This window comes from Lytechinus pictus, chromosome 14 (assembly GCF_037042905.1).
Source record: "Lytechinus pictus isolate F3 Inbred chromosome 14, Lp3.0, whole genome shotgun sequence".
Classification (NCBI taxonomy): Eukaryota; Metazoa; Echinodermata; class Echinoidea; order Temnopleuroida; family Toxopneustidae; genus Lytechinus; species Lytechinus pictus.
In genome coordinates, this window is record NC_087258.1 from 20,518,830 (window position 1) to 20,528,938 (window position 10,109).

Here is a 10,109-nt window from a genome sequence, read left to right on the forward strand (position 1 = left end):
AAACGAAAAGAAATATGTTGATGGGAGAAAAAGGGAACTCCCGTAAGAAAAAAAAAATTAAAAATTGTCAAAAGTTTACAAATTTTATACAGCATTGAAGTGTGAAGATTATTTGAAGATGTATTATTCTATATAAAACTGTGTATTGAAATGAATACGATGAAACTTTGACAAAAAGAAAACAAGAATTATGAAGATATTGGAAAGGAAATTGGGCAGATAATTGAAATACGATTGAAGGAGACTGCAAAATGATGATTTACTTAAGTCTACAAATTCAAATTGACATTTTAAAATATATATTAGTAGGAATGACTATGGAGTTAACATACATCCATGTGCCTGTGTACATAGTTGAAAATATGTGATGCGCCATGAGTTCATGTGACATAATAAGAAGAATTCAAAGAAAAAATTACACAACTTTCGATATACTGTGTGTAACAATGTTCATGCTATGAGATTACGTGAGTGACTTGAATTTTCATCTGAATATTCCTTGATAAATTGAAGAGAGATACTGGAAAAATAACAATTGGGAGAAACAAAAATCAAAAACGTCTATTGAGTGATTTTTTTTGAGTGTCTGGCCTTCTTTTGTTGTGCTATATAGATGTATATGCCTGTCTGCCCCACAGCCCATAACTAATGGGTCCCCACAAGGCAGCCGTGATGGAGGATGAATGATATAGAACTGCATCAAACCATGATCAATCTAAGATTTTATAGTCTAATGCACAGGTTTTTCATTGTTATGTCCTCTATGGCGATCTCATGTGGGGGCCATCTATAAGTTTGGGGGGAAATAATTATCTTTGGTATTTGTTTCAAGTTTGAAAATCAGATTCGATGCTTTAAAATGATACCACCTGGCAAATTTTATCAACTAGAATCCATAAAAGTTCCCGATTCAATATGGGAGAATTTAATTGAGAGCTGATGAGGGGGGAGGGGAATGTCAGTTTTGGTTCATTCAAACATATGTGTAAAACTTTCAGCAATCTGAATTTTCATTTTTGAGGACCAAATGATTTTCTTTCCTAATAACAGAACCTTTCCTGGCCACTTCTTGCTAGATTGAGTCACATGGTCACAGTACACAACACTGCAAATTAATGGAATACTCCTAAAAGTAACGACACAAATTATTTGATTTTTACATTCTATTTGTGTTAATTAGGTAGAGAATCAGAAAAAATGCAAATGATTCCTCCCCAATTACCCCAATATTTAACACATGAATCCCACATCCCTATGCATTTCTGTATTCAGAATATTCAACTCGTTACAAAATTTCTTCTTGACTCTTCTACTTATCTGTTTCGAACTGTTCTTAATGTTTACTGATATATATATCAATTGTTTACATGGCCCAGTGGAAATCGATCATGCCACTGTTGTTTGGGATTTTTAACCATGCCGAAATGGTGACACGACAATCGCTCCGGGCTTTATTTCGTCTAAGATATAGGGTTAGGATGGCAATAGTGTTTTGTTTTAGGGTTAGGTTTAGGATAGGGGATAGTGTTAATCGAGGGTGGAAGTTGGCGATTCCATCGGTGTGTGGATTTCACAGTGGAGCAATTGTCGCCGGAGCAAATGTCATGGAACGTTTGAATAAGATCAACCAACTAACCCCCCCCCCCACTACCATCATCAGCAGCACCCCCTCCCCTCCTCGACCTAAAAATGAGGGTTCGCTCTCTCAAGAAGTAGAACTTGGCGTATGTCACATCCCTGTCTGTCAGAAGAAGTTAAACTGTCAAACACGGTTAAGATGTCTGCTCGAGACTCCACGCTTGTGAAGTGTGACTCCATGATTAAGACATCATGTTATTAACTTAGCCATTTAAAGAGCTCCTTCCGTGTTACATCAACTATGTACGTGTCTGACCAAGGACTTACCCGTTTAGGTCTTCGTCGAGTTAAAGGGGTATCCTACCCCCCTCCCCCCCCCCAAAAAAAAAAATGTTTTTAGAGGGGAAAGAAAAATCAGACAAGTAGATAGGTGAAAGTTTAAATAATATCGGATAAACAAGTAAAATTTGAATTTTTTAAAGTTGTAAAACTTGATAATCATGAAGACTTCGAATTGATGTCATAGTGATGTAAGGCAATGAACACTTCCATTTACTCCAGTACATAAAATGCCCGTTTTTTCAAAGTTTTACTTCAAATAATATTATTCTTTCAGGGGGGGGTGTAAAACAATATGCCACCTTGGTTATATTTTTATTATTGCCCCCGAATATGATATAGGAGAAAAACACAAATCCCTGATAATCAATGACCTATGGGATAGGTGTCCCTACTACTTGTCATCCATCGTGGTTTACTTATTTTCTCCTCTCTCACACAACATTTTCTGAACAAGGTTGGATTCCCCTTTAAATGTCTTTATTTTTGCTCTCTTGCCTATTCGCTCGCTTGCAGCTTTACAAAAAAAATTTGCTCCATATGCCATATTTGGCCTCCTCAATTTTAGGGGTTCACTACGCGTTTGCATCATACCCCTTTAAAATGTTGGTCTTTCTTGCCAAAACACCCGTCTCCTTTTGCTGAATAACGTCTTACTCTCGACATGGAAAATAGTTTTAGACTGGGGCGTAATTCAATTCGTCATAAATTAATCTAATGAATATGATAGATGAATAAGGCAATCCCAAGTCCCTCGGGTTGACATCTACATCAAGCTATATCCATGCTGGTAATGGGAATTAAGGTCATAAGACTCTTTTTCCGAACGCGGGTTCCCCCTGTTGAAGAGGGGGAGGGGGTGGGAGGGTGAGGGTTAAGCCATTGAGGGAAGATGATATTTATTTTTTCCTCTACTGGAAGAGGAATTTGCATGGGCATCGTGGACTCTTCTATCCCACTTGATCATTTCAAATAATTGTCAAAACCGTCAGGTTCTTGAAGTTCAGTGGGTAAATTACTTGAATTATTTTGTGTTCAACACCCCCCTGCGCCTGTCCCGTGAGGAAAACGCCAGTCAATGCAAATCCTCTGTATCTATATATTTATTCATTCTTTATTTACTGATATATTCATTTATTCATTCATTCATGTATTGATTGATTGATTGATTTAGTGATTTATTGATTGATTGATTGATTTATTTATTTATTTACTTATTCATTTATTTATTTATTTATTTATTTGCTTATTTTTTATTTATTTATCTATCTATCTACTTATTTATTTATTTATTCATTTATTTATTCATTTGTTTATTAATTTATTTATTTGCTTATTTATTTATTTATTTAATTATTTATCTATCTACTTATTTATTCATTTATTTATTTACTTATATATTCATTTGTTCATTCATTCACTCACTCACTTATTTATTCATTTATTTATTTATTTATTTATTTGCTTATTTTTTATTTATTTATCTATCTATCTACTTATTTAATTATTCATTTATTTATTTATTATTTTATTTATTTATTTATTTATTTGCTTATTTATTTATCTATCTATCTATCTACTTATTTATTCATTTATTTATTACTTTATTGCTTGATTTATTGATTTATTTATCTATAATTTTTTTTTTTTTTTTTTTTTGGGGGGGGTAATCGACGTTTCATCTTCCAGATGAGGATATGAACGAACGATTCACACCTTAGCTACAGCTATGGTAGCTACATCCATCCCATTCTGCCCTGCACCTTTCCATCTCTCTATTTCTCCTCTCCCCTCCGTCCACCCACCCCCCCCCCCTTTCCTTACTCCACACTCCACTCCCGCACCCATAGCCCCTCAACGACCCCCCCCTCCCCCTCTTTAACCACACATTTCGAGCTTGTATATATATCATACAAATATTTTGCGAAGAAGTGTAATCTGCTGGGACATAAATTTGGCTGTATGAAGAGATCAAACGATCCTCCCGTTTAACCTGGCTTAATCCTCGGTGTGATGAAGGGAAATTTGCAAAGTGATTACATTATATCACAAATTTTCAAGATCATCGAGTGAACACTTGGGCCAAGCCGTCACACCTCGGCAAGAGAAATTGATTCAGAAAGCTCTCGTGAAATGTCTTCATTTTGAAGTCTCTTTCTCTCTCTCTCTCTCTCTCTCTCTCTCTCTCTCTCTCTATCTCCCAGCCTCTCTATACACCTCTCTATTTCTCGCTCTCCTTACAAGAAAAAAACATGAGAAAATGATGTCTCATGAAGCATTCGTATTTTCTGAGGCGAGAAGTTTTAGAGGAGGGATGACATCACATTTTGCCATATTTTTTTTAGAGATTCAACCGCATGGGGAATACCATCATCACAGTAAGTACAGTCGAAAGTTTAAAAAAATGCAAAAATAGGCATATAAAAAGTATTTCAAGCAAATGCACGCATCCAATTCGTCTAAAATAAACAATCCGATTTCATAAAAGTTTGTCCACTTTCGCTAAATTTTACTTCGTTTAAATTTTGAAAACACGAGACTGACGAGTAAAAAAAAAGAAAATAAAGCAAGATTATTATTTTGGAGACCTTACGAGTTAGATTACCTCGCCAACTGTTCTTTAGTACTCCAATATTCGAATATACGAAAAATTTATCTAAACAGGATTAAGAAATTAACAAAATGTGAAACTGACAATAATGATACTAATTTATTTATAAAACGCCTTTTTCATTGTAGATGCAAAGCGCACTGAACAAAGAAAGAAAGGAGAAAACACAACAAGGGTCTGAAATTTGCAATCATCAAATGGGAATATAGTTGAATGATAATGATTGTGAGGATATTTTCTGTTGCGACAAAAATCATGATTATTAGGCTGTTAGTCAAATGGTGAGAAGGCGTAATAGTTCGATGTTTTACATCAGTCAGAGAGATGAGAAAGTAAACCAAAGTACTTTTCATCAGCTCGGTCGAACGGGATTATTACGATTATTCAGTAAGTAATCAGGAACAGGGGCAATTGTGATCAGTCCTCTCTGATGTATATGTTTATCTGCTGCCATCTGTCGTCTTATCAGCTCAGATCTTCAGACGATTTTCAACAACAATCTGAATTTTCTGCTAAATTTGTTTGTCTGACCTATCAATGTTGGCTCCCACAACGTTTCGTTTTTTATCCCATCTCTCGTGCATTCCTTTTCTTTTAATCACTTCAATTGTTACTAGTGTTATTGGGAGATTTTTCAACACAGTAAAACGTTGTTTAGATAATTACACATGGTTGTATACAAATTGAAATTTACAGTAGTGTTTCATTTTGGGTATACACTCTTAAAATGTTGGGCAACATACTGTCCACACAACAGTTGGTTAAAACAAATTATCCAACTCTGGGTAGTTTTCAACAAATACTGTGTAGTTTTCACCCAAAGCACACATTATTGGTTTAAAACTACCCAGAATTGGATAAAGTTTTAACCAATTGTTGTGTGGACAGTATGTTGCCCAACATTTTTTAAGAGTGTAAACTTTGTTGCTTAAGATTTCAAACACTTGTTTAAACTGTCAAGCAACTACCAGTACTATAGAGTTCATTGAGTAAACAGCGTTGTATGGAAACTTAAAAAAAACTGTTTCATTAAAGTAATTAGTTAACATTGGTTTGACTTTTAAAAAATCTGAGCTAGAAGGTCACACCTGTCACCTGTGTCTGTGATATGTTACAAAAATGAAGCCCAGAAAAAATTGCGTTCGAAAATCATTATTTAGTGCTTCAAAAATTGAAATATAAAGTGACCGAAAACACCATCTTAATTTCATCCCATACACTTATGTGTACTATTTAGGCGTCTATAAGACGCCTATTTACAAAATCGGGGTTTGCCTTGTAGTTTTAGCTTTTCATTCTCAATAATGGTTGTTTTCAGGGTTTATTAGTTCTAATACATGCACTTGTACACATGTTTCATCTTGGTTTGAGAATTTTGTTAAATCGGCTGCTCACAAAGTTAAACAATAACTTTAAGTAGACAGTCTCGTACCAAATTAGTACTTCGGCTGATATCAGCTCCAACTTGTCATGAGCGCCACCGTGAGCAAGAAAAAAAAATCAATGTCATGTCTAGTGTTTGACTATGGATTTGTGCACCTACAAATAAAATAATCACATGATACTCAAAAGTTGCACAATCACTCGACATACCCTCCTCGACCCATGCAAGCTCTATTTGGAAGAAAAACTGTGAAAGTGTTCTGTAATTGCAAGCCATAAGAAAAAAAAACTACAATAAAATATAATTTATTTATCTATTAGTATTAACGTCGTAAATTGTTTTGCTGCACTCACCACAAGATAAACAGCATATGAACAAAATATGAACATCCACACTTACAATTTTCTGTGGCGAAATAAGGCACAAGATAGACTTGAACTTGTAATTATGAAAAGCTAATTTTGGGATAGATTTTTCCCCAAAATAAACAACAATGTATTTCCTTGCATTTATTTATTTTTCTCATTTTTTTTCTTGGTGGAACTTTTTAGGTCCTTGGTCCCACGCTCACCTTCCCCAATCTGTACATCAAAGCCATATGGCGTTTGTGAGCGAGCTAAATATTGGACCTTTTTAAAAAGATACACTAATTTGGTAATAGATTTTGACATAACTTTCTAAAAATGACATAACATCATTGCTTTGTTTTCCTTTTTCTTCTTCGTTTTTTTTCTTGGTCGTGGAACTTTTTTTTTTTAATTAACTATTTTTTTTTTTTTTGGGGGGGGGGGCATGGCCCCCAAGCCTCCATCCCATTTTGTACGCCAGTGCATTCCATTATTATATCCAAACATTTATTTTTGCTTTATGTTGATAGTGATTTATAATGAGTACACCAAAAATTGCCAGTTAATTTCATTGTATCTTTATATTCTTTAGCTCACGAGTGCCTGTGTAACTACATCTTTTATTTTATTGTTTCCTGACAATTTGTAATACCTCGGCTTAAATAGTCATATATGACTGAAAAGTCGTAAAACATAACCAAAAAAAAAGTTTCCTTCGTGTTACAAAATCATATCATCAGACAAACCACTGGCAATCGTAAATCAAGATCAACAATATGATGTTTAAAAATGGTCTTGTTGTAAAATGACAACTGAAAAACATATTAATCATCTTTTTGAGATTCATGAAGATGAACCTTTTTTGCTTATTTCTTCTTCTTCGCATCTTGGCTGAACCCCTCTATCCTCCCCGCCCAAAACCATCGCGACCGTCGTCTGCTTGCCGCCACGCTCTCTTGAGAGCAAACCATTTTGGCGGCAAAATGATTTTCATGAAAAATCTTTCCTGTGTAGTCATGCATTCTGCGTTTGGATGATAAACAAGTGAAGGTAATAGCCTTCGACTGAGGGAGGGTTATCCCGAATTTCTACCCTCCTTTTTTCTTATTAATTAATTGTTATTACTTGTCTCCATCCAACAAATATAGTATACACAAGACTCGCTCACGCATATAAGTCATGTTAATCTGAGGTGGTTTTCGATAGGTCATTAAGTGTCATTTAACTCTATTAATGTTAAAAAAGGTCATGACTGTTCAATATCTTGAAGTTTAAGAAGACGTTCTTTTTTACTGAAGCAACGGCAGACTTTGATATAACGGTGCAAAAAAAGAGAGAAAATACATGAAATCCCCCTTTAACCCCCCCCCCCCCATCATCATCATTTTACTAGTAGTGGTCTGGCGAATAAAATTACATTTCAGAGTGCTTGCACTCTAAAAAAAAGTCTACCCAATATTGGGTAAAATTGGAACATGTTTGTTGGGTAAAAATATACCAAACAATTTGTAAATTTTACGCAACGTTGCGTTAAAAAATATCCTTAAAACTTGCATTTTGTCCAATATGGGGGAAACATTTTTTCCCAGCAAACATGCATGTTCCCTTTCTACCCAATATTGGGAAAGTTTTTACTCGGTGTTTTTAGAGTGTGCTGACAGGAATCCAATGATTTTTTTTTACACATTTTAAATTTTCAATCCTATTTTATTTCTCTTTATCCTAATAGAAATCATAGAACGTCAAAATGGGCCTAAGCTTTCGATCCTAGCAGAATCTTCGTCGGACGAAGACGAAGATTCTGCTAGGATCGAAAGCTTATTTTTAGGCCCCTTTTGACTTTCTTATTTACTCCATTGGCTCTCTTTTATTAGATAAGCAGTTTTCAGCAGCTTCTTTTTGCCATTAATAGAAATCATAACATTTTAGTTTCATATTATAAATACATTATCCAGTCGATATTTGAAATATCAAAGGGGGCATTATCGACATCACTTTTTGATAAGGGGGAGCGAAACAATGGAGTCAAAATGTATTTTTTTTGTGAGAAAAATGATTAATGAATAATTTATATTTGCAACATTTTTCTTGATTTGGTGACTGTTGACATGCGATTTTTTCTTTTAATATCACGAAAAATACCTTGAGAATAAGATGAATTCTTTAAAAGAGGTAAATGTGGAATCATCACGTAAAAAAGATTTACATGAAATAAAAAGGGATTATTTTAGTTGGATCTTATACCGTGTTATACCTTGTATCGAATTATTTGTCTTCTTATTTAAATTGATTAACTCCAACAATCGCTTGTCATATCATTTCCAATGAGCAGGTTACAAGTATGCATCAATTTATAAAATCGGATTAATATACATTGACGAAAACACTAATGATTCTAACTGACTAAATGCGAATAAACACATTGCGGTATACAGTAGTTTAAATTCTCGATCTCTTCATTGGGAGAACAAATTTGACCCAAAGAGAATAACTCCTTGTGAACTCTGTGTATAACGGATATATCCGAGTTCATCCTCTCTATCCGACTCGAATTTCCACATGTCATTTGCAATCGGCTGGGATCCATGTTCGACATCATCATGTCAATTGACTCTCTATATTTTGCCTCACTGTTTCAATTTTACTTCTTTTTGAGAAGCGCGCGCTTTCTTCCTTCTTCAATTTTTGTTCGACCGCATCCCGTAACGTGATCCACCGGGGTAGGTCAGGGGCGGGATGCATGGTAGAGATGCGGTCGGAATCAGTGTGGAGATCCATATCTTTATGTCTTCATTCTCTTTTTCCTTGTCACCTTTTGCAATTATCCATATTAAGGTTTTATTCACCTTGCCCCCTTCTCTCACGGCGCAAGCTCTGTTCAGACAATCAAACGATTCACCGCAAAAATCCACCAAGAAAAGTGTTTAAAAAGTTTGAAAATTATATCAGAAATAAATGTATCAGTAATTATAATAGTGATGATTATTGATTGATTGATTGATTGATTTATATATTAATTTATTTATTCATTCATTTTTTTAATTTTTTTTATTGGTTTTCTTTATTTTATACTGCAGTAACTATAATAGTGATGATTATAACTCAAATGGAGAATTCTATATAACATAAAAAAGGCCTATTTCTGATATGCATCTTATCTGCAAATGTAAAGACTTGTCCCTATGGACCTATCCACAGAAGATTATCTATTGTTACTGGGGGTGCTGTGACAATGTTCAGCACCCCCAGTAACAATAGAATAATCCTCCGTGGATAGGTCCATGCCATTGGTCCCTAACACATTTTGCTTTTTTTTCCGTGTTCAACCGAGTGCGGCCCATCTGCCTAAACATGCTACAGGCCACACTGAATCGGCACTAACCAAGATGGGGATGAAATACATGACATCGATGAAAACAACCGCCTTAACATTAATATTTTCAAGAAATATTATGGGGATCGAAATCACTGGCGTAAATCCCTGCGTCGCATCGATTGTTCAGGGGGGGGGGGCAAAAGAACAATGAGTGTGACGCAAGGGTTTACGCCAGTGATCGAAATTATTTTTTTTTTTTATAGAAAACTAAATATGCAAAACCTGCAACAAAACAAAACAGAGTAATAATACTCCCACTCTCGTCGGCCCTGAATTACCCTTCGGCTGGTGGAGGACTTCAGGGAATGGAACTACAAGGTACAAGGTAAGGTACTCCAAGTGAGCGAATCGAGCGAATGGTATTCATGAAGATGTGTTTTGCAGTTGAAATTTTGGGGTGGGGCAGAATGGCAAAATGCCGTGATCTTTTTCCGCCCCTTGAAAGAGCCTATACCTGGCATCCATTAAATTTTG